The sequence below is a fragment of the Leptonychotes weddellii genome, chromosome X (genome assembly GCF_054177405.1).
Source record: "Leptonychotes weddellii isolate Sample4059 chromosome X, ASM5417740v2, whole genome shotgun sequence".
NCBI lineage: Eukaryota > Metazoa > Chordata > Mammalia > Carnivora > Phocidae > Leptonychotes > Leptonychotes weddellii.
Genome location: NC_138385.1, coordinates 82559470 through 82584134, shown reverse-complemented (window position 1 = coordinate 82584134; position 24665 = coordinate 82559470). Strand labels below are relative to the sequence as shown.

The window sequence follows — 24665 nt, the reverse complement described above, 5'->3', positions numbered from 1 at the left end:
CAAAAGCGTTCAGCAAGAGTTCAGTAAAGTGGAATGAAGGGTACCATTACAATTCCAGCACTGTGGATTTATTACCATGTCATTGGCAGGCAACACACACAGCAAAACCCATTCATCACTGTACATTTTTACATCAAAATTGATGCATTTGTTGGAATGCGAAAATTTTCAAAAAGATGTAGACTAAAAAAGGCATTTTCTCCCTGAACACAGTGAATTTCATCCCTACACCTTGTCACTCAAATTTTTATTTGACAAGTGCAGAAAATGCAAGTTATACTTGAGAAGCAAAGAGGACTCACTTCTCTCTTTACTAGCACACTCCACAGTGTAGCCATTCAAATTCAGGAATAAAAATAAATATAAAACAATTCCTTGAAAAAACAATGGGCTACGAAGCAAAACACCGGATCCTATCTACTGGAGGACTATTCTGTATTTCTCATCTTCCTTATATCCTTCTCTACAGGTGTAGGTGTCTCTTGCCTACCCATGCCTAATTCCCTCCCTGTACTCAGTCTGCCAATTTCTTCTGCCTCCTAAAAGAAGTGATTCCATTTTTCACCCACCCCGTATCTTCAACCTCAGTCCAGAACCTCATCTAAAAAGAAAACAACAAATGAGTTTCACTTTTGGCCCTAACACCACATCTGGCCAACCTGTTATGGTCTTCCCATAGAAGAATGGTTTATGCCGGCACTACTGAAGGGATGGCCTGTGAACCAGCAGTATCCACATCACCTGGGAGCTTGCGAGAAATGCAGTGTCTAGGGCTCTACCCAAAACCTAACTGATCAGATTCTACATGTCTAAACCAGATTCCAGAGGTGATTTGTGTGCACACTAAAATTTGAGAAGCACTAGTCAATACGCACTATTTCCACTTTCACACCTCAGGTTCCTTTCTTAGTCACTACATTTTGACTGTTGCTACTGCAATTGTAGATAATAGCTGAAATTGAAATTGCCGTTGAAATTGTTGTAGATAATAGCTATGACACTCAAGTCACTACCGCGCTAGAGATTCTGAAGTCTTTATTTTGGCAGACCTCCCTTCAGTACTTGCCCTCATTGATAAGCCCTCCTTGAAACCTCCTTTCGATCAACATGGCATGGAATTTACTCTACCCTTCTGGCTGCTCCTCAGCCTCCTTGGCTCACCTCTTAAATGTCACCATTCCCTACGAGTCTTTTTTTGATCTTCTCACCTGATGTCTCCCTGGTGAGTTCATCTACTTGTATCGCTTCATTTACTACCTTTACAATGATCATAGTCAAATCTGTTTTAACCTAAGAACTGTCTCCCAAACTCCATATCCACAGAGTCAAACATCTACTAAATCCCTTTTAAATATGCAGTGTATCCAAAACATGATCACATCATCTTCACCCTTCTCCCCTAATCACTGACACACATCTGTTCCTCTACCTAGTCATTCAAAGAGAAACATACAAATCATCCCTGATTTCTCTTTCTTCCTTATCCTTTAACCAAGATATCAAGTCATTCATTCAACCTCCTTAATTGCTCTTCTAACCTCTCTATCATCCAGCTGTCGCTTTCCTAGATTGTTTTAATTAAAAGCCTCCCGATGCTCTCTCTTATTTACTGAATCATAACTTTGTCTGCACAACTGAATCAATCAACTGCGATGCTTTGAAAAATACCAATGTCTGTGCCCTGGTCCCAAAGCTTTTTATGTCATTGGTTTGGGGTGGAGTCCAGGCACTGGCATTTTGTAAAAGCCCCCACTGCCCCTAGTGATTCTAATGTGCAGCTAGGACTGAAAAGCACTGCTCCAACACTGGCCTTTTGCCCTCCGTGTTAATCTTCAGCATTTTGCTCCGAGAAGGCTTTTGAAGATGGAAAATCGGAGTCTGTCATCATTTATTAAATTGCTCTAATGTCACTCTTTCACTGCTCTCAGAATACAGTCCAAATTCTTTACCTGACTTGTAAGACCTTTTCCAGCTTCTCGACTTCTACCGCCTGTTGTGAACCTTAGAGTCCAGCTTTACAGCCACACAGGAGTCCGCTACATGTGTGATGTGACCCACGTCTCCCATGCGTCTGCACACAGATTATTCTCTCCCCTCGTCCACTCTACAGCAGTTTGCTCGGAAGCCACTATCATTGGTCATTTTCTCCTGACTGTTCTCTTCTGCCCCACCAAACCTAGTTTCATGGATTTGGGTAGGGTACCCCTCATCATGGTTTCTAGAGCACCCGGTTCTTATCTTTGAACACAGCGATGACACCATTTGGCAATTATCTGTTCTTTTGTCTGTTTGACCCACTGCAAGGTGATGATTTCAGGAGAGGAAATGTATTTTTAAATTCAGGGGCCAGCCCAAGTTTGGCACGTAGGAAGATATAAAGAAACGTGTGGAAAGGGCAAACACAACTCTTACATCACAAACGAGAATTTCTGCACTACTGCAAAAACAAAATTGTCACCAACATATAAACAAAAAACACATACATTTTGGCAATGTTAATGAAGATAAAGTTCATGTTCAAAGTTTTTCAGACTTTGTGAGAGTGAGACTGCTGTATTAAAGGGAAAAGAGGAACTGAATTATTGAAGTATAGTGTCAGTTGATCTCTTTCAAATACTTCTCCAGAAAAGCAAAATGTAAGATCAAAAATAAAGATCACTCAATTCTGGTTCATGTAACATATGTCCTGTTATTAAATACAGGATCAGTGACTATAAAATACTTTTTAAGGGCGCCTGGGTGGCTCATTCGTTAAGCGTCTGCCTTCAGCTCAGGTCATGATCCCGGGGTCCTGGGATGGAGCCCCGCATCAGGCTCCCTGCTCAGCGGGAAGCCTGCTTCTCCCTCTCCCACTCCTCCTGCTTGTGTTCCTTCTCTCGCTGTGTCTCTCTCTGTCAAATAAATAAAATCTTTAAAATACTTTTTAGACTAAAGTAGTAGTAGTAGTATAGACTGAAAGGCCAAAAATAAAAGTGCATGAAGATTCAAACTGCCCTTCCCAGGCCTCATTTTCAGATAATCTTTGCTTATTTAAACCTCAGCAACTCATAAATGTTACAGTAAAAAATGTGAAATACCGGGGAGATGAAAAGTAACTCTTCCTATTCTAATGATCCCAATTCAAATGACAAAATAGTTTCACAGAAAATATGTAAATTGGCTTTGAACATTAGAATGGCAACTCCTAAAATGGTATAGCAGCTCCTAAAATGAAATGCTTCAGTTTATAAGAAACAACAACCACAAAAATCTGTATACAACCCCCCCCATTTCCATTTACCTCTGGGTAAATCATAAGTATACATCCAGAGAAGAAAGACCCAAGAGAGAGACAATACCTCGGTGAAACATATGGCTAAGAAATACAGGAACAGAATAGTGTAATTGCCTTAATTTTAGAAGAGAATCTTCTTAAATAGAATTTCCGTAGTAAAAGAAAGAAACAGAGGAATTTTAAATGAGGTAATCTATGTGAAAAGTGCTTTATAAATCACAAAGCTGTCAGCAAACATAAGGTACTATTATTATTTTCTTTAAAATGAGATATAGCAGAGCACTGTGACTATACTATTCACAGCAAAGAAACATATTCCTTTAAACACATATAAAATGGATGCCTTTTAACAAAAACAAAAGGAAAGGCACTCAAACATTGCCAGAACTGGATATCACACACGATTATACTTTTGTTCTGGTAAGTTCTTATAAAGAGCCATTTGATTGTATGATGTGAATGTGTTTTTGTACATTTATTCATTTATTTATCCCTTTGTCTATCCATTCATTCATTACAAACTTTTTCTTCATAATCTATTATGTGCTTGAGATTGAGTTAGCATGTATTCAAAACCAAAGCTGCAGAAGGGAGTAATACACATTTTATAAGTAAACTGCCTAATTCAACATTCACATGCATTTGGAATCTGTGTCTTTATGACAGAATCCACTTATTTGAATGCATCATCAATTAGGAAGAAAAGCTAAGGAGGGGATTTTCATAGCTCCCACTGGCCTTTTGAATTATGGTAAGGATTCTGGTCTTTAGTCTCCGTGCAGTGGGAGTCCACTGAAAGGTTGCATGCAAGGAAGCCACATCTGATCTCGGTGTGAAAAGATTAGTCAGGCTGTCAATTAGAGAATAGACTGGGGGAGGGGCAGGAAAAGATGCAGAAAACTAGAGCAACAAGCTAGGACAGGTGTCTAGGCACAGCCTGATAGTCATCGGTTGACTGAAAGATAAGAACAAATTGGTAAAATATTTAGAAGATTAAATGTGGAGGACTTTGCCTAAACTTCCTTCTGCATAGAATGCATTGCCTGGTACATGATAGGTACTTCATGAATGCTTTTGAGGGGAAATGAATGGGATTATATTAACCTTGCAATTCTTTCAGGGGGTCTCAGAAGATCTGACCCTGTCATGGAATGACTTTTCCCCCTCACAGAAAAAGTTGGAACTAATAGACTGTGACCACAGTGACTGTTTTTCAGCAAGGTATGCCTAGGTCGCTGTGCCTCTTGTAGAATACAGGCTACATGTAACGTCTGCAAAATCTTTCTTTCAAGACACTTTGCTGGGAAATCTTACTTGCTTAATTTTTTTTTTTTTGGCTTGACTTTTGAGTCATTTGTAGATAAATAAGAGAGAGAGCAGATCCCTTTTGTATCACAAAATGGTAAAAAAGTTGCTGGTGGATATCAACATGGATCTGCAATTTTATTTTACATGTGAGTTCTTAATAATCCCCAAGAGAAAAAGTACAGTACATAGTTTGCCATATGGAATGCATCAATCAGGTGAGAGGTCGAGGTGTTACCATAAGAGGTGCCATTCATATAGTGAGGAATAAATGAAACCAGGAGTATAAGGGACAAAGGCAAAGTCTTGGGAAAAAGGCAGACTAAGGGCAGGAAAATAAGATGAGAGATTTGGGAAAGGTTACATAGTCCCTGTGTTCAAGGCAAAGTCTCCAGAGATGAAGCATGAGAGGTGGTCCCTAGACTAAGCAAAGTGAACCTCTTGGGTAATCACTGAGGGCTTCATGGAAGTACTTACAGCATGGGCCACAAGAGATGAGATGAGGTATGAAAGGAAATGACAGAAACGTTTGCGGAGTTCACTTTGGCAGTTAAAGAAGCAAAATCCGACAGGAAACTTAAGGGATGTGAGCTGCCTCATTGTGGGAGCCAAGATTTGGAAGGAGTAGGGAACAAGAAAGTAGATGGCTAGGCAAAATATAGGAAGCCAAGTTAGTCAATGAGTAGGAAATGTCCACTTGAAATTGAATTTATGATACAAAAGAATTGTTAAAATGAAAAATTTTGAAAAAGGACTGGATGAGAAGATTCCACTCATCAACCAGCCTGGGCAAAATATGGATTTGTATCCCGTCACTTCATATTTATACTCTTAACCTGATTTTTAGAAGGAGCTCATTACTGATGAAATCTCTATCTTCTCTTCCCTGAATTCTGCCATCCTTCCTGCTTTTTTTTTCTTTTACCATTTCCACCAAAACTACTCCCCTACTCTCTTCCACTATCTCTGAATTCATCAACATTCTCCTTGGCTACAGTCAGATTCTTTAGTTTTCCTGTATTCCGGGGTCCATTTGAAAGCACTTAGTACATGTAACTGGGGCCAGTGGGAAGTTCCGGCTTGGAACAAACTTATCTTTATGTTCGCCCCCATAGGAAAAACCAATATTGACTCTGATGACAAGGAGGTCTCAGCCCTTTTTCCTGGCTGATGAGCATACATTACCATTCTTGAAAATTAGGAGCAGTCGTGCTATGAAACAGCAGAAAGCATGTATGCTGACTAATATCTAGCTGCAAATTTGTATACTGATTTTCTCAGTCTGAATAAAACTGAGGTAAGAGATCGATCCTTAGGCATTTTTGTAGACACACATGAAGTATGTTACGTTTTCCTAAGATACGCATTAGCAAGGGGTTCGGAACAAAGTCAGTATAGTTGTTTTCCCCAAACAAAAGATATGTTATGAAACTGCCATGCTGCCGTTCCAGTGGTATCAGTGAACTTCTCATCGCGTTGCTTCATTTTTTGCCTTCCTTTTATATTTTTCTAGACTCAATCTGTCTCTTGCTGCTTAATAAGCTAGCTGTTACTGGGAACCTAATGAAAGGGTGTTTTTTTGCCTTCCCTGTGTCCAAACCTTCCTAAATAGCTGCTTCATTACTCTATTCACTTTGAACATTAAAAAAAAAAAAGAAAAAACAAAGCTGAAACCGGTAATGTGAGAGGTTCATGAAAATCTCCATCCAGGACATCATAATCCTAATTGGTTTATTACCTGCTGTGCTGAATAATTCTCCCACTCATCTTAGGGTTTTTTTTTTTGTGTGTGTGTGTGTAGTTTTTTTTTTTTTTTAGCCTTAAAAATGAAAACTTCTTTGTGGTGAAAACTAACCCACAGTGAGAAAATGCTATAGGATTTTTAAAAAATAGCCTCAGCAATGACCCCAGAAGCCTCAGAGGCCTCTGCGTAATTGTCAGACTGGAGAAAATGATCCACGAGGGACCATGTGTTTGCAAGGTTTTTGTTCACATTTTACCAACCACAGTGTGACTACGAATTCAGGATGCTAAGCCCACACTTCCCCTCAATTGTCTCTGAAAGAAAAACTAAAGAAATCAACCATGATTAAAAGAAAAGACCCACACAGAAGTAGATGGTGGAAAAGATACAAAGGTCAAGGAGAAAGTTTCATGAAAGTTGCTTTAACGTGTGTTCAAAGTTATATGTTCCTGACAGTGGAAAAGAAAGGCAAATTCTTAGATTTATAATTATGTAAAAATGTCCCATCATTAGTATTATTCCTAAAAATAGATAAATGCTTATATTTCAGGTTTCCGAAAAAAAATGGCATAACATTAAGTAGGGACATTTACACATTGCTTTTGAAACACCTGAGCTCTATTGAAAAAAAAAAAGTACTTACTCTGTTCCTACCTCAAATCTCCTGAATCAGAATCTTCAGGCTCTTAGGCAAGCACATGCATTCACAAGAGGGACAACAGTGCCCCAAGGAGGTGAAGATTTGTTCTTTTTTTTTTTTTCTTAAAGATTTTATTTATTTATTTAATGGACACAGAGAGAAAGACAGCGAGAGAGGGAACACAAGCAGGGGGAGTGGGAAAGGGAGAAGCAGGCTTCCCGCAGAGTAGGGAGCCTGATGTGGGGCTCGATCCCAGGACCCTGGGATCATGACCTGAGCCGAAGGCAGACGCTTAATGACTGAGCCACCCAGGTGCCCCTGAACATTTGTTCTTGAGGGACAAAAATTCTTGCTATATGTAAGGGTCACAGTGGTTTGTGACTTTCCAAAGGGCCACAATATAAACAGATCACCGAGCATATCTATGGGATTAAGTTTCATGGGGTATTGATTAGAAAACAAAAAGTCTAAAAGGGCTTCTTAAAGGTTAATGCTGAATAAAAGGTTGAGAAACACTGTACCAGTGTAATATATTTTAAAACACTTTCTGCACATAAAACATGTAATTTATTGAATGGAACTGGGAAAACACAGATAGAAGGAAAAAAAAGTAAGTTTCCTTGAATTCCCCCAGTTGACAGCTGTTAAACATTTTGAGGTACATCCTCCCGTCATCATTTGTCTTGCTGGCTTTTTTTCTGTCTTTTGCTTTCGTGCAAAATTGGGCTCACATGGCATAAATAATTTCGTATCCTACTTCTGCACACTGAGCCATTAATGTTGTAATCACTCACTCCCTATGCCATTAAATACTATTTGAAACGACTTCGAATAAACACTGTGATACCTTTAACAACAAACTTCCTCCAAACATTAAATGTATATCTTTATAGCATTAGGTAGAATTGGTATTAGCATAGTAATAGAAAGCATGCATTTTTAGATTAATCATTTTCCTGTGATTAACCAAATTACAAGCTTAAATAAAAGCTGTCTGCCAAAGTGGTTACCAAATTCATTTTACAATGCCATTTTACCTTTTTCTTCTCGTTCTGTGTGTCTCTTTCTGTCTGTCTGTCTCTCTTTTGAGGCTGTTTTTTAAATCAAACCTTCTGGAATGTCTGCTTATGAGTATTACTCCTACCTATGCAGCTCTAAAGACAGTGAAATCAAGGAATGAGTACAGAGTGAAAATGGTTTGGTACTAAGCCATAATGACAGTGTCTTTAAGGACAAAGCACCTTCATTTTCACTTAATGCTCATCTGATTCTTCATGTTGCATTGTTTACAGGGCAATGGTACTTTTCTTACATGTGATTACTGACTGCAAATTAATGTAGGGAAAAGAACTAAAGATCGAGAAGAATAGAAACTTTTCCTTTATTTATCTGGTTCAGGGATTGGTTTTTATGTTAAAACCCTGTGCTGAGCTGTAGAGCTCGGTGTGTGTGTGTGTGTGTGTGAGAGAGAGAGAGAGAGAGGAGATTGAGAGAGAGATTGAGAGAAGGAGGGAAGGAGGGAGGAACATTTGCAATCAGGGTCCTATTTCATTCAAGTTTATCATACTATTTTCAACTGAAAGCGAATTCCTCATATTTTTAAACTACGTTTTTAAGAGTGTGTATATTTCTTTACAGTTTTAAACAACACACTCCTCTTACTATTTATATGTATACATATCTATTTCTAGTTTATGTAGATATATATATATCTCATCTATCTATCTATCTATATATCATCTATCATATATAACTCATCTATCAATCTCTACCTCTACATCTCTCTACATGCATGAGGTCAGAGAGGCTCTGAGTCCTACCATCCCAGAAATTCGGAAAAAGCCAGAAAAAAAAGATTTTCTTCTGAAATTAAAATTAGAAAAAAAAAAAAAGAAGTGATAGATGATATTAGCCATCTGCAAAAATAACCTGGCTGAGCTTTGGATAACTTCTTAAAAAGGCAGATTCCCAGGGCCTTCTTATATCTCTATCATGTCAGAATTTCTTGGGGTAGGAGTCCAGGACTTGCCACTAGGGCTGGAAATGTTTGCACAGAGTTATTTTGTCAGGGTTTTGGTGAGGAAGTACCCCAGTTCCAGCAAGTGAAGAATGAGTAGTAATGTGAAGCGAACATGAAGCTCCAACTATTGGTTTACATGCACATAACATACCTGAGTTTTGTGCTGCCCTGTAACGGAGAGAGGGAGAGGGGGAGGTCGGTCTGTGTATGTGATGGGGGAAGACCTATTGCATGGAAGGAAAGCCAGGGAGCAAGCACTTGCTCTTATGCCCTGGGTAGCATCTGAGAGAAATGGTCTATTTCTCTAGTTCTGTTTCAGAAATCACCTAGGATAGTAAAGGTGGGCATTTTATCTAGCTTCTCTCACTTGATGAACCATCCTTTAAAAATACCTTATTACCCTTCCTCCAATTCTTTTGTCACCATCAAACCTTGCAATCTCTAATTTGGTCTTCTGTATGCCCTCATTTGGGAGGGCACCCTGAGCAAATTATCATTATTAATTTTTCTGACAGGCTTATGTTGTATTATAAAATCATAATTTTGAATTTATTATCTCATCTCTCAAATGATTTATAAACCAATCTCTTGTCAGTTTGTGAAGCATGGGTCAGGCCCCCAGGCCCTGATCTACTAAACTATTAAAATCTGGTTGTTATCTATGCAAAGCTGAGGACCAGACTTTAGATCTATAATAACACATCATACATATGATATGAACCCTATCAGTGACCTCCTTATGCAATGATTTATATAATTAATATTTAAAAAATATTCAAATATTCAAACAACAGATAATGAAAAACTAATCCATAAATCCGAAGGAAGAACATGTATATTAAGACCAATTTCAAGTCCATGATATACATATCACTTTTTTATTTGTTATACCTATATTCTAAACTTTCAATCTTTTTTTTAAAAAGATTTTATTTATTTAAGAGAGAGAGAGACAGAGAGAGAGAGCACACGAGCAAGGGGGAGGGGGAGAGGGAGAAGCAGACTCCCCACTGAGCAGGGAGCCCAACATGGGGCTCAATCCTGGGATTCCGGGATCATGACCTGAGCCGAAGGCAGACGCTTAACTGACTGAGCCACCCAGGCACCCCTAAACTTTCGATCTTAGTAGACATTAAGAATTCAGAAATCTTTGACCAATGTTAAGTCATACTTATAAAATTCTGGTTGACTGGCTACAGACCAAGAAATTTTTTTTTAAACCATACCCTTTTTATGTCATGAAGTTCCTAGAATATATTTCTCTTATTCTCAAAATATTTCCTCAGGAGAATGTAGTAATATTCTGATCCACTTAAAACAATCACTAGTTAAGTACAAATTAGCTTCCAAAACCAATCTGAAAACATGCTGTAGGAATATACATCTGCTGAAAGATGGTTTCCTTTTATGTTCCCCTTCCCATCTAAAAGTTATTAAGGAAAAGTCTGTTGCTATGGAAACATTCAATTTGGCACCATCTGCATTCAAAATTCAATTGCTTCAAGCCTTTAGCCAATCTCCGGTTTTTAATTGGCAGACCTTCCCAGAATGCTTTACAAATCTTTTAGGAAGCCAATCCATGAAGCATGTCACAATGTAAAGCATCAAGAAAGTTCACAATGCAAGCTTCACTCCATTATCTTAGGATCACACTTGTGCAGTTTCAAAGCATGAGGCCTTGTGATAATTACTTGGCATGGGGTTAATGCCTAAAATTTAGTGCCAGGTTGTTTTTTTCTGTCTAATGGATTTCTCATTCAAACAAAGTACTCATTTTACAAGTGACTTAAGTATTAAAAAGACCCTGAAAAGGAGCCCCAGTGGGAAACTTATATAGCGATACACAGTTCAAATAGAAAACACATCTAGGACAAAGAGTTAAGAATGCGTGTTTTGTACTCAGTCAGATCTGAGTTCAAATATTAATTGGAATGCTTGTTAGCTATGTCACTTAACCTTTCTAGGTCCCATTTTCCTCATCTGTAAAGATCTATTATGAGGACTGTAAAGTATGCACTTTGGAGAAAATACATACTTCACATACCCCGTAATGGCATTTGAAGATGTGTTGATCCACATGGTCTTGAAGAATATTCCTTTGGAATGTCAAGTATCTGTTTATAACTATTGTTAGAATTTATAGGAGAGTTATCAAAGACAAATTGTCTGAAAGATTATTTTTAAGAATAGGGAGGATATGGATGGATCTTGGAGAAGTGTACAGACATTCAAAGTAAGAAAATTACAAAAAAAAAATGTATGCACAGTTGTGGGTTGGATCGTGACATTTTGATGGGATAGAGAAGTAACTCACCATAATTAAGCACTGGCATGGTTTCTTGGGAGGCTCTTTCAGCCCACCATGTTATAATTATCCTATGGGATTAGTGCTCCATAGCCAACTAGAATCTGTTGTTCTATAACACAGCAGGTTTGCTCTACCACTAATGTCCTACTGAATAGCCAGCCTTCCTCTTTGATAGTAATCTTTAGAAGGCAACATTCCAGCTCTATTACTTACTGCTCCTAGGTTACCACATACTTTAAAAACTCCATGCCTTTGATTACTTGTCAATTTTAGTATTATAGAGATTTTTATATTTATCCAGTTAAGCTATTTCAGTGGTAATTTGACTGACTTTTTTAGATGGACCAAAATACTACAAGTGTTACCTTCATGTGTATCCTGATGCAAATTCCTTTATATTGTTTTCCCTTTTTTAACAAGTCTGTAAAAGGTATAACTTGTATGTTGAATAATCAGGATTTATGGCATTTAAGCATAAAGACAGCTTTATCTGTTGTCCTTTCTCCCTTTAAATCTGCTCAAGGAGGTAGTTCTTCTCTGGTCCCTGGGTGAAAATATGGGCAGGTCCCATGTCTTTTCATGTATTATCATAAGGTAATATACGGTCTTATTGCCATTTTAATACATTAAAATTAGAATTTCCAGTCCAGCACATTAAATAACACTTGAAACTTAATCCACATACACAACTTCTCCCCAACTAGCGGGGGCTGCAACTGGGCCAGGTCCCCAAGCACCTTGAGTAGTGGGGATGGTGAATTTCCTCTCTTCTCTCTCATTTTCAGCTGCTCTTTCTCACACTAACAGAGTTGAATGGGAGTGGATGGAGGAGAGGGAAGGGGAGCAGAAAGATCTTATTTGACTCAGTACTGTCATGGTTAGAATGTGACTTTTTGCTTTCTGGGTCTGGCTGATGTTAAATATCACTAGAGGGGTTTGATGAAGCTCTTCTAGACTTGACAATCACTGGTGCCCTTTCATTTGCAGCCCTGAATCCAGATAAATGTTGTGTATCATTTTGGTGGCTATCATTCCCACCTCAGAAACTTGGAATCCAATGACACACTCCTCCAGGTGTACCTAGAGAAACTCCTCTCTCTGAAAATGGGAAGGTCAGCTCCTCCCCTTGTGAAAGTGGGGGACAGTATTAGAAGGGGGGCAGTCACAGCAGCATTTTCTCTGAAGAGCCCTCAAATTCTTCCCAAGCCATTCTTTTCTGGATCTCTATTTTCTTTCAAAATGTGCGCTGCATACCTCACTTTGGTGTCTGCTATCTACAGGACCTTAGTGCTTCCAATTGAGACACTTCCAATTTAGTATCTGGTTAAATGAATGTGTGTGTTAGAGCACTGTTAGACCAAAGTGCTCTAGTACTGAAGACAGAAATTAGAAGAAAGACTGTACTAGATAGTCTCTAAGGGCTCTTTCTGCTCTGGAGGCCTTGAATTCTATGACTCTAACACTTCCTCCCCTTGGAATGTACTTCTCTCAGCTATAAGGTCCAGCTTCAGATTCACTTCCATGATACATTTCACTATGACTTCAGGAGACAATGAACACATGATCTGAACCTACTATGTGCCAAGCACTGGCCTAGGTTCTGGAAAATCTATAATGAAATAAAACAGTCTCTGCCCTCATGCAGCCAAGCCTCTTTCTCCTTTGCTCCTCTATTTTCCTTTGCTTGTATCTTGCATTTATATTTTGTTCTGGTATCAAAGTTATTGTCTGTACACATCTGTCTCCCCTTGGATTATCAACTCTTTTACAAAAGGATTCATATTTTATTCACTTCTATACATCCCTTTCTCCCAATGGTCACTCAATAATTATTATTAAATGAAGGAATGAACAATGAATAAATGCATGGATGTATAGAAGGATGAATGGATAAACTAAAAATCATAAATCCACATGTTTATGAAAATATTGCTTATATTTACTCTATGGCATATATATATATGTATATTCTACCTAACAGTATAATAATTTTACAGCTTCTACTTAATAACAAACACTTTAATGGAGGAGACTACGTTACTGCTTTCTCGGAGTACCATATAATTCCTGGCCTGATACCTTACACACTCTAAGTACGTAATCAAAATTTGATAAATAAATGTGTGAATGAAAATTTCAATATTTTAACTTGCATTTGCCCTTCACATAATTTAAATATTAAGGCAAATTGTTAAGAAAAAGATTGGGTCAAGTTTAAAGTATAATTCAGCTATAGCTTTTGGGAAATGAGTAAAATAATCTTTCACTCCAGATTTATTTCTTTGTGTAAATTAGGTCCTTATTAAATATTAGCAGACTTACACATTTATAAAAGAAAGTCATCAGTCTCATCAGTTCTGTTTCTTTTAGAAGAGAGTCAATCTATATTTAATTTGCTTCTACAAGCTTGAAGGTGAAAACTTATTTAGTAAAGCACTTAGTGACAGTTTTCTAGGTACTATTCTTAATCTAGGTACTTTAAGGATGGTGCCTATCCTTAAATTTCTTACTATTTACATGAGAAAGGAACTTGGAATATTCACCATTGCACAATTTGATGAATTTATTATATTTCTGATTAAATTACACTAAATCATATATGAACATAATTTAATGCTCTTTTGTTATTAGCATAGTGCAGTGTGATACTGAAGAATCTAATTCTTAAATGAAATACATTGTTCAATTACTTTAGCATACTAAAATAGAATAAAAATTTTATTACTTTTAGTTTCAAACCAGCATTATGACATTTTCTTGAGATCCTTTTAAAATTCCTTCAGGATGCCAATTCTATCTTTAAAAACCAACTTGGTATTCTAGTTGAAGGGGAGCAGAATATACCACTCCAAAATATGCCTGTTTGGCATAAGGATTATTTTAAACTGATTATTTTTAAGAAAGAGCAGGCATAGAAAAGCCCTGAAAATGAAGTAAAAGTTACCCTTTCCGAAGAGATATTTACATTTATAGGAGAAATCTCCATTTGTAAGAGTGTCTCCCGCTCTGTACCAGGAGAAGGACGACTCTAAATCTCTAGTAACTCCTATCAATGGAATAGGCAAGGACTTCAATCTGGGAAACAACCACACCCTTGACTACTGTGTTTTGCACGAACGTCTCCCATCATTGCCCCCTGCAACATCTTCTTCTGTCTTTAGCTGGAGATGGTATTAATGGTGGTAGCTCAGGCCATTTTGGGGAGTGACTCAGTTTTCCTGGGTCTCTCCCATGTATACAGGAGGTATACTTGTTACTAAGCTTTTGTGTGTTTTTCTCTTATTAATTTGTCTTTTATTACAAGGGGTTCCTCAGTCAAGAACCTAGAAAGGCAGAAGGAAAATTATTTCTCCTCCCTCACATAGTCTACTATCTTTATCTGAACTAGACAGTTGTATATGTCAGTTATTTTAGAGGATGGATTTTGAATTAGGAATCTGGCTCTTATATTCATGGTAAAGGTCCATTACGTATTTTCTAGGTCAAAAATATACTTAAAGTCAATCTTTTTTGAATGGCCATGCAAACTGTTGGTGTCTAAATTTAGAACCAGTACAGAAAAATAATGAAATGATAGTATTTAATCAAAACATAAACAAAATATTATTAGTACATCAAAATAAAGCAACTCCCAAGCACCTATCCCAGATTTGGGTACTAACCAATGCAAACCATCATGGTCAGTCTCGTTTTAAGTCTTAAAATATGTACAACTCACTACCCACTTAATGAAGTACAAAGCCAGTGAATGTAATGTTTTTAATGGCCATAGCACATCTTGTTGGCTGCCCTGCATTGATATTTATTCTGTTTCCCCTAGGGACAACAGGCGACTTTTTCATACACTGTTTTCTTTATATGATACAAATTCACATTCCTATTTTGTCTTAAGTTATAACATGACTTCCTTATTTGAGTTCTCTGAACCCTTTCAACAGACATCATGATAAAAGGAAAAAAATTTTCATTAAAAAAAAAAGATAAAGAGAATCTTAATCCAAATTTCTACTTTAAAGATTAGAGGGGGGGTACTTGAGCTTCTGAAGATTAAGAACTCTCTACATTTCATTTCCATTTTGCTCAAATCAGCAGAGCCTCCAAAAAGGCAGGGAAGACTATTTCAAATGGCCTCATACATTTTCTGCATGGATGAGGTATGTGAACTGCAATCAGACCAAGGTGCTTTTTAAATCTGTTCTGCTTATAAGAGACTGTACTAAAAAGACTCCCAGTCTCCTAAAACTGAAATATCACTCACCATTCAAAAATCTGGGTGTGTTTACTGCAGGTTTTATTTGTTCTTTGTTTGCTTTTTTTTTTTTTAAAGATTTTTTAAAAAATTTATTTATTTGACAGAGAGCAAGCACAAGTAGGAGGAGCGGCAAGCAGAGGCAGAGGGAGAAGCCCACTCCCCACGGAGCAGGGAGCCCGATGCAGGGATCAATCCTGGGACTCCAGGATCATGACCTGAACCGAAGGCAGAGGCTTTAACAACTGAGCCACCCAGGCACCCTCTTTGTTTGCTTTTTTTAGCAGGGCATTTTATTAATCTCTTCAGGCGATTTCTTTTTTTTTTTTTTCATGGTCATGGAGATGATGATGGCAGCCTGTAGCCTTACACTATTTGCCCGCTACCCCATGAGACAGTCCATTCAATCAGTACGTATTTACCACATGCCTGTTATTTTCAGAATAATGTGAGAATTGCAGGAATTCAAATATAAAGGAGTAACAGTTTGAAACTTACAGTTCAGTCAGGGAAATAAAACATATACTAGGGAGAGAGTGTCCTGAGAGACAGGACAATGCTTGGAATACCTAACCTCTGGCATTTTGTCACTTATGAACGTGGCAATAGGAGAAAGAACTGATCCCCATATCACTATCTGAACTATCAGTGAAATAGGGTAATAGAGTCTCCTACTGTAAAGCTGTGGTTTTTTTTTTTTTCATTTTTTTGTTTTCTTTTAACCTATGTTGGCTTCTTTTTTAAAACATGACTTTGCTTAAGGCATAAAAATGAATCCCTGTGAGGATTTTAAGTATCATGATTCAGTAAACACCTAATATATTTTAACTGGACTGAAATAAACTATCGCAAGTCAATAAATATGTATACAAATATATGTCAGTAGTATATATATAATATTTATATATAAATATATATAGATGTGAGTATATAAGAACATATAAATATGTGTATAACTGTGTATATGTATGTATATACATTTTCAATAACTGACTTTCAAATTGTTGTCTCCTTTCAACATAGGTTTGGGGAAAGAAGATCCATCTAACACCCTTTTCTAGAATTAGAACACTTGGGTGAAATCCTGACTCTTCCATATGCTATCTGTGTGACCTTGAGAAAGGTATTACAAACCATGATCCTTGGTTCCCTCATTTATTTAATGAGGACAATATCGACTTTAGGCAAGGTTGTGGATATCAAATCGACTCATATTTTTTAGAGTTCTTTGTCCAATTTATGTAAAACATAACACAGATATAAAATATTACTATTTATAAGATGAGATGTTGTAGAATCTGAATAAAATCTCACTTTGCCAAGTACTGTCAGTAAAAATTTTGACACTTTCAAACCGTCTGCAATGTTTCATATATTCTGGAATTCTCTGGGACATATTTTCCATTACCAAAACACCTAGCTACTGAGAATGAAACCTGAACCTTTTAAGTGCCCTGCCAGATGCTAAGAAAAAAAATTAATCTCGTTCCACTGATTGATATGTACCCCTTACAGTACTATGCCCCCTATGTACAAATATGCTTTGTTTGGCATGGTACCCTAAATTGAGAGACACATAAACGGATGTGCTAAAACTCCGAGCAGCATATGGGTACTAGTAATAATCAACAGAAATTCTGTTTTATTGTCCAACAGGACTGAGCCTTCCTCTTTAGCGGTTCCTACAATGGCTAAGACTAAACCAAATCCTTACTGAGAAGCAGGTAAAGTGCCATTGTTTCAAAAGGCCAACATACGCCTATACAATTCCTATGTTTTTCATATTATCTTATCTTTCTGCACAATTACACTTGATGTTCACATTTGCAGGTTGACTGGGTTTTATCAATTCATGGCAGTTTTCTGTTTAATTATAGAGAAAGGCATTTCCCCCTCATTTTTATTCTGTGCACTTGGGACCCAATTTTCTATTTTCAAACATTTTGTTGTTTAATATACATTTTTCTGATAACAAATGAAATCAGGCTGGTATATGACTCTATAGCTTTCTTTCCTTCCACCGACTGCATTTTCCTGAAAGCCAGCTGTGGTCCAAGGCACTGGTTCTATGGCTCTTGGATAAAAGAAAAACTGGATTCCAATGGCCAAGTTTATCATTTCTAGAACTACCTTATGGACTTTGTAGGGGACTCTCAATGGCTTCACTCCTGTGACCCAGGGTTAGAATTACAGATGGTAATAAACCAGACTATCCAGTAGCTAGAAACACTAAAAATAGAATATTCTGCAGAAATATTTTAGTTTCATCTTAATACTGAAGAAAATATCATAAAGCCCTTCATTCATTCATTTGTTCAGAAAATCTTGATGAAGAACCTATTTTTTCCAAATTCCTAGATAGGAATTTAAGAGAATCAACACTCAGTGAAGATACATTTCTTGAGCAAGTACTAAGAATTCTGTGTATAGATATAAGAACATTTCTCAATCTTCATGTATCTATTTCCTAGATGTGAAAAACTCTTAGCCTTATAGCAGGGCGCTAATCATGTCAACAAAGTGTCAACAACCTCGAAGACCTGGTGGAGCTCTTGATAACGAGGAGGGCTGATAATTATGCACTGAATGTTTGAGTCCCCCATCCCCAAATTCATACATTGAAACATTAACCCCCAATGTGATGGTATTTGGAGATGGGGCCTTTAGGAAGTAAGTTTAGATGAGATCATGAGGGTGGGGTCTCAAGATGGCATCAGTGTCTTTAATAGAGGGAGAGAGCAGAGCTTTCTCCCCAGTGTGTGAGGACACTGTTAGAATGTGGTCCTCTGCAAGCCAGGCAGAGGGCTCTCACCAGATCTGCTGGCACGTTGGTCTTGGACTTCCTGGCCTCCAGAACTTGGAGAAATAAACATCTATTGGTTAAGCCACCCCATCTATGGCATTTCATCACAGAAGCCCAAGATGTTTCAGACCTTGATATTTATGTAGTGATTTGCCATTTGCAAAGGGCTAGTCCATATGCCATTCCCTTAAATCCTAGCAGCAATCTGGTATGGAAGGGCATCTGCAGCCTAATTTTACAGATGAACAAAGGGTGAGAGAGATGGAGGAATGTGCCAAGGGTCCCACTGTCATCAGAGGGCAGAGCCAGGACTTACACGCTGCCTTCTCATTTTAGTTGCACTGCTTTTAGCATTACCTTGTGCTCAAAATGGAATGGGGGAAAGACATGCTTACGTGTTTGTCTTACTAACATCAACATAATAGTCACCACTGTCATCAGCATGGTCACTATTATCCCATAACCAACCAGCTGCCTGGGCCTTTCTGTTGGGCCTCCAAACCTCAAAAGCCTTTTTTCTTTTGAAAACCCATATTCCTCATGTGGAGCCCGGGTGAGAGAATAACAAACACATCCAGTAGCTATGGAAAAAAATCTCAGGGGGTTCTTTTTCCTTTCAACATGCGCACGCATAATCAAGGGCACACACACCTGGTCTGCCATTTTTCAGGAGAAGAGCAGCACTGACATTTGCTGGGTTGTGCGATGGAGACAGTCAAAGCAATGCAGGGGCAAGTTTCAGAAAACTTTCCTTTGAAGTCTCGGTTGAGTCCTGTGGTAGTCATCTCTACAGGGATCCCAATCACTTTTACCTCCTGGTATTCATGACCTTTTGGAGTCCCTCATCCTCCCACCTCGCTGCATCAGGGCCAAACTGTGTGACAAAAAAATTTACGGAAGGAGTAGCAGTATAAATGTTAAGGCTAGGTCCAAAAAAGGTACCATGGCTTCTGCCTTGTACCCATTGTTTACTTCTGGGGGAAGCCAGCCACCAAGTCACAGGGACACTCAAGCAGTTCCGTGGAGATGCTTATGCAGAGAGGAACCCACTAGCTAGCACCACTCACAAACCATATGAGTGAGCCACCTTGAAAGTGGACCCTCCCGACCCAGTCAAACTTTCATATGACGGCAGTTCCAGTTGACCACCGACTGCAACCTCATGAGCAATTTCAAGACAGAACCACTCAAACAAGATGCTCGTTATTCCCTGACCAACAGAACCTGTGAGAGATAAGAAATGATTATTGCTGTTTTCAGGCGCTCAGTTTTGGGATGATTTGTTTTGCAGTAATATGTTAACTGCAAACTCCTTTTCTTGGCTAAAGCAGAATGAGCCCAGCTCTCTCCTTTGCATGTAGAAAGGTCACAATCTATTAATCCTTTCTGTTTACTTCATAAATGCTTCCCTTAAGGCAGGTACAACAGAATAAAGACTAGTGGCAAGCAATTTGTTATGTTGCTTCAAATTATTAATGAGAAAATTTTGGCAAAGAAAAAAAATGGTAGAACTAAAATAATTCTTACACTTTTGCAAAACCTGAGGAGAGCTGAGAGAGAGTCTTTTAGGAGCCATCTATGGCATATCTAACCCCTAGCTTAGCTTCATCTAAACTGCATGATATCACCAAGGAGGAATACTCCTCTCTACACCCAGAGGTACCAAAATATAATAGAAATTCAGGTCTTCAGGTGCAATGCCCCATTAGGTCATACGATAAAAATGCTAGCCTGTGAAAAACTGGCATTTCTCCTGTGGGCACATCGCCTTCTGTTTTGTATTTGTCTGACCAGCTCACTTTGTCTGAGTGTGGGGGGGTTCTTTATATTATCCGTATTCACCATTACCTTTATTCTATCAAACAAAAAAATCTATTTTCATTAATTGGTTTATTTAATAGTTATGTTCATTATGTGTAATTTTTAAAGTGGATGAGAACATTAACTAATCCAAATCTTTCATCTTTAAAAGAAACATAATGAAAAAATACGCAATCAGAAAATGCTATTTAGGTTCAAAATTGTAGCTACATCACTTTAAATAAGTGTGATTCCTATTACACACTCACAGGAAAGATTAATAATTGAATATAATTATGACCGCTATTTGGGTTTTAAATCTTGTTCAAATATATTTTGATACTAATCCTCTTCTAGAATTAAAGAACGAGATACATTAAAACAGAATTATTTCATGACAGATGTTTAGTATTAATTTAACACAACATAAGGAAAAGTCTATAAATAAAGAAAAACATATACACTTGCTTCTTATAGGTACATTTTTAAGTTATAATTACTCTGATAGAGTTCTGAAATTCATGAAGATGTTAAAGATCATTTCTATAATGTAATGTCTATTTCCAGGTATGCTATTAATTGGATACTAATGAAAATTAAAGAAATCATGAAATTTATATGTGAAGAAACACATGGCACTATGAACCACACTGTGATGGCTAATTTTATGTGTCAAATTGGCTAGACAATGATGCCCAGTTGTTTGTTTAAGCAGTAGTCTAGATGCTGCTGTAGAGGTGATTTTTAGATGTGATTAACATTTACATCAGTAGACTGTAAGTAAAGCAGATTAGCCTCTATAATGTCAGTGAGCCTTAACCATTCGTTGAAGAACTTAAGAGAAAAGACTGAGGTCCCCAAAAGAGAAAGGACTTTTGACTCTAGGCTACCTTTGGACTCAAGACTGCAGTATTAACTCTTTTTGGAGTATCTATCCTTCTGGCCTTCTCTAAAAATTTCAGACTTGTAGTCCCCACAATCTCATGAGCCAATTCTTTAAAATCTCTGTCTCTCTCTCTCTTTCCATATAAAAAATATAATTTATATTATAATATAATTAACGAATACATTAAAAATATATGTATGTATACATACACATATACATATATACAGAGTTCTCTGGAGAATGCTAATAACCTCATTCCTAGTGAATAACAACACTGGAAGAAAAGATTAATATTATAATAATAAAATAATAATCATAGTAATACATGTAGTAAAACTTTTATTTTTGTAGTGGGATTGAGCAAAAGATATTTTGCTTAACCCTTGGTATACCATCAAGGTTCACGGCACCCAAATATATATTTTGAGTTTTTTTTTTTTTTGAAGATTTTATTAATTTATTTGACAGAGAGAGACACCGTGAGAGAGGGAACACAAGCAGGGGGAACGGGAGAGGAAGAAGTAGGCTTCCCGCGGAGCAGGGAGCCCGATGCCGGGCTCGATCCCAGGACCCTGGGATCATGACCTGAGCCAAAGGCAGCCATTTCATGAGTGCGCCACCCAGGCGCCCCTTGAGTTTCTTTTTAAAGAAGTTCTAACGACTTGTAAAAAATGGGTATTTTTTTTTACTTTTATTCTTTCCTGGTGTTCTACCAAAAAACAAAGTGAAATTTTACTTATTCTTTCAATAAAATAAAATTCATTTTATTTTTCAATTACCATAGGGGTCCAGTGAAGCCTTTCATAAACCTAAGATACATTGTGTAGTCTTAGTAATCTTATTTTTCCTATATTTGGAAACAATTTGCTCCTTCATCACCAATCATAAGTTTTTCCTAAGTATGCTAAAAAGATTTATAAACGAAAGAATGATAGAAGGATGATACAATAATGAAAAAAAACTTCATCCTTTAGTTTCGTATTACATTGCCCCGAATAGTGCATCTTCAAGAAGGTATAAAATAAGATCCGGGACAACATCTTTGTAGTCTGTTTTTAGCTCTCAGTGAACAGAGTTGAAAATGTAGAACTTTTCATTTTACTCCCATTATGTCAAAGACAAGAAAATTGATAGAGTAAGATGTTTACAATTATTAGACAGAATAGAAGATAAATGCAAAGAGACAGAAATCAACATTCCAGACTCCAGTGATGATAGTGAAATTGATCATATAGGTGAAATCTTAGACTGTGAGTCTTCAGATGATAAGCAAACACAAAGATTGATAAACAAACAATATATTTTTAAGGACAGAAAGAAAATAGCATATTTTAATCTAGTTAGTTGTTCAACAGGAAGGACTTCTTCACATAATGTTTTGTTGAAGAACTTGAACCATCCTATTTTGCTAAAATGATGTGGGACACTACATCGTTTATGTATCTCCAAATTTATTTCATACAAAGTTTTTTGGGTTCAATTCTTATTAAAATTTCTAATAAAGTTTTTTTTAATTTTTAGTATGTATCTAGTCTTGCTTATGCAAAGTATTTGAAAAATAACTGAAACATACAAAACAAAAAGCAAAATGGTTCACTAGACCTAGATGGCAAATGGTCATCTATTTTTCTTGGTACACTGAAGGGTGACTCAGGAACCTGATATACATAAACACAACCATCTGTAACTCTCAGCTAAAGGGTTTCTGAATCAATGTATCACTAAGAACCAGGAAGAAACTTATGTTATTGGACTTGTGGTACAGCAGAAGATACAGAAAACAAAATATAGAGCAAAACTTACAAATTCATTCTTCAAGTGTATGTCTAAATGCACCTATATTGTAAGTTGCCACTGGGAGACATGATGCTAACTCCTCTTCCTACATTCTTTAAATGTAAGCCAAGTTCCAGACAGTTCCCTAGGTCTACTCTTCTTTTCATTTGGCTCCCTGTCTCTTTGCAAACTCATCTACTCCAGGTAACTTCCAAATCTGCTTAGAAGTAACTTTGCTTCTGAAATCTCTACTCATGTTTTCTTAAGCATATTATTTTATCACCCATATTCAACTCCTTGTCCTGAATCTCTCTCTGGTTATATTACCATCTTCCAAAGCACCGAATCTCAAAATCTTAAGAGGCAAGCTCTCTCTTAGATCCCACACATCCAATCAATGTCCAAATCCTGTTAATGCTAGCTCTACTGCATGTCTTAATTCAGTTCTTTCTTTCCCCTCCACTGCCACTGCTCTAGCTTGGGCTCTCTTGCCTCCTACCTTGTCTCTCTGACTGCTTTTACTCCCGTATCCTCCACAACATACACACAGACACACTCCCACTTCTACAAATTCTGTCACACCATAGCTAACTTAAGTCTAATTATGTCTTCTTCTCTTATCCTTTCCTGAAATATCCTTCCCTTCCCAGGCTCTTTCTGCTTTTCAAAATCGTATTCGTGACCAGTTCAAATTTAACCTCCTCCTAGAAGCATTCCAGAAGCCCTTCATTCAGATCCAATTTTCCTTCCTCTTGTTCTCTTTCAAGATTTCATAATACTGCTCTACTGAAGTACTTATCCTAGACTGCCTTGCCCAAATAGACTTGTCCAAATACCCACATTTGATTGTAAGCTCTTTTAAGACAAAGTCTGAATCTTATTTTTCCCTGTATCCCAACCATCACATCTGATATTAACTGGCACAGAGTAAGCATTCAAATATTTACTGAACTGAACTGAACTCCTCGGTTGCCAGTGGCATCCTGGTGGATGTAAATTCTGAGAGCTGCTTGTAGTTGTAACAGGTTGACAGCAGGTGCTAGATGTCAAAAGAAGGAAATTTATATGGTTGACTCCACTTCTTCTAAAATAAGCAACTCTCTAATAGACAATACCTGAGAGGAACATATTGGCTGGCATTTCATTAGCAATAGAGATTTCATAAAAATGTGGAGAGCAACAAAGTCTTTTTATTTCACCATAAGGATTTCATATATTTGGTTGCAGCAATGAGTGATAGGTTGACAAAGCTGCTATAAAATTGTCAGTTAATTCAAAAATCCTGTGAGAGTATTTTTATTCCCATGCAGCAGAACATTCTCCCTTCTACAGTGCTGTATACCAGCTCTTTAAGCAATATGATATGAACTCATTTCTTAAAATTTATACAATGTCACCAAATTTCTCAAAGAATTACAGACTGGTTTGAAAAAGCCTTAGATGAAAAAATAATTTTAAAGGAAATCATTCTCTCTTAAGACTTGGCATTCTGTTTCAGAAGTTTCTCCCCTGGTTTAGTTGCTAAGTGGCCGTATATTACATCCCCCTTCATATTCTCCCATCTCCAGTTCCTCTGTACAAAATTCATCTCACCATGATGGTATGGACCATTTAATGAGCATCCACTATATGTGAGGTCTTCGCTTTAGAAATCTCACCTAATTTTTTATTTATTTATTTATTATTATATTATGTTAATCACCATACATTACATCATTAGTTTTTGATGTAGTGTTCCACGATTCATTGTTTGCGTATAACACCCAGTGTTCCATGCAGAACGTGCCCTCTTTAATACCCATCACCAGGCTAACCCATCCCCCACCCCTCCCCTCTAGAACCCTCAGTTTGTTTTTCAGA

General features: G+C 37.4%; 1 protein-coding gene across 1 annotated transcript in view; it reads right to left on the bottom strand.

Annotated features, from left to right (window-relative positions):
• The window catches only part of DMD (dystrophin), a 1845074-nt gene that overhangs the window by 542955 nt on the left and 1277454 nt on the right, over window positions 1–24665 (bottom strand). The window lies entirely within an intron of this gene.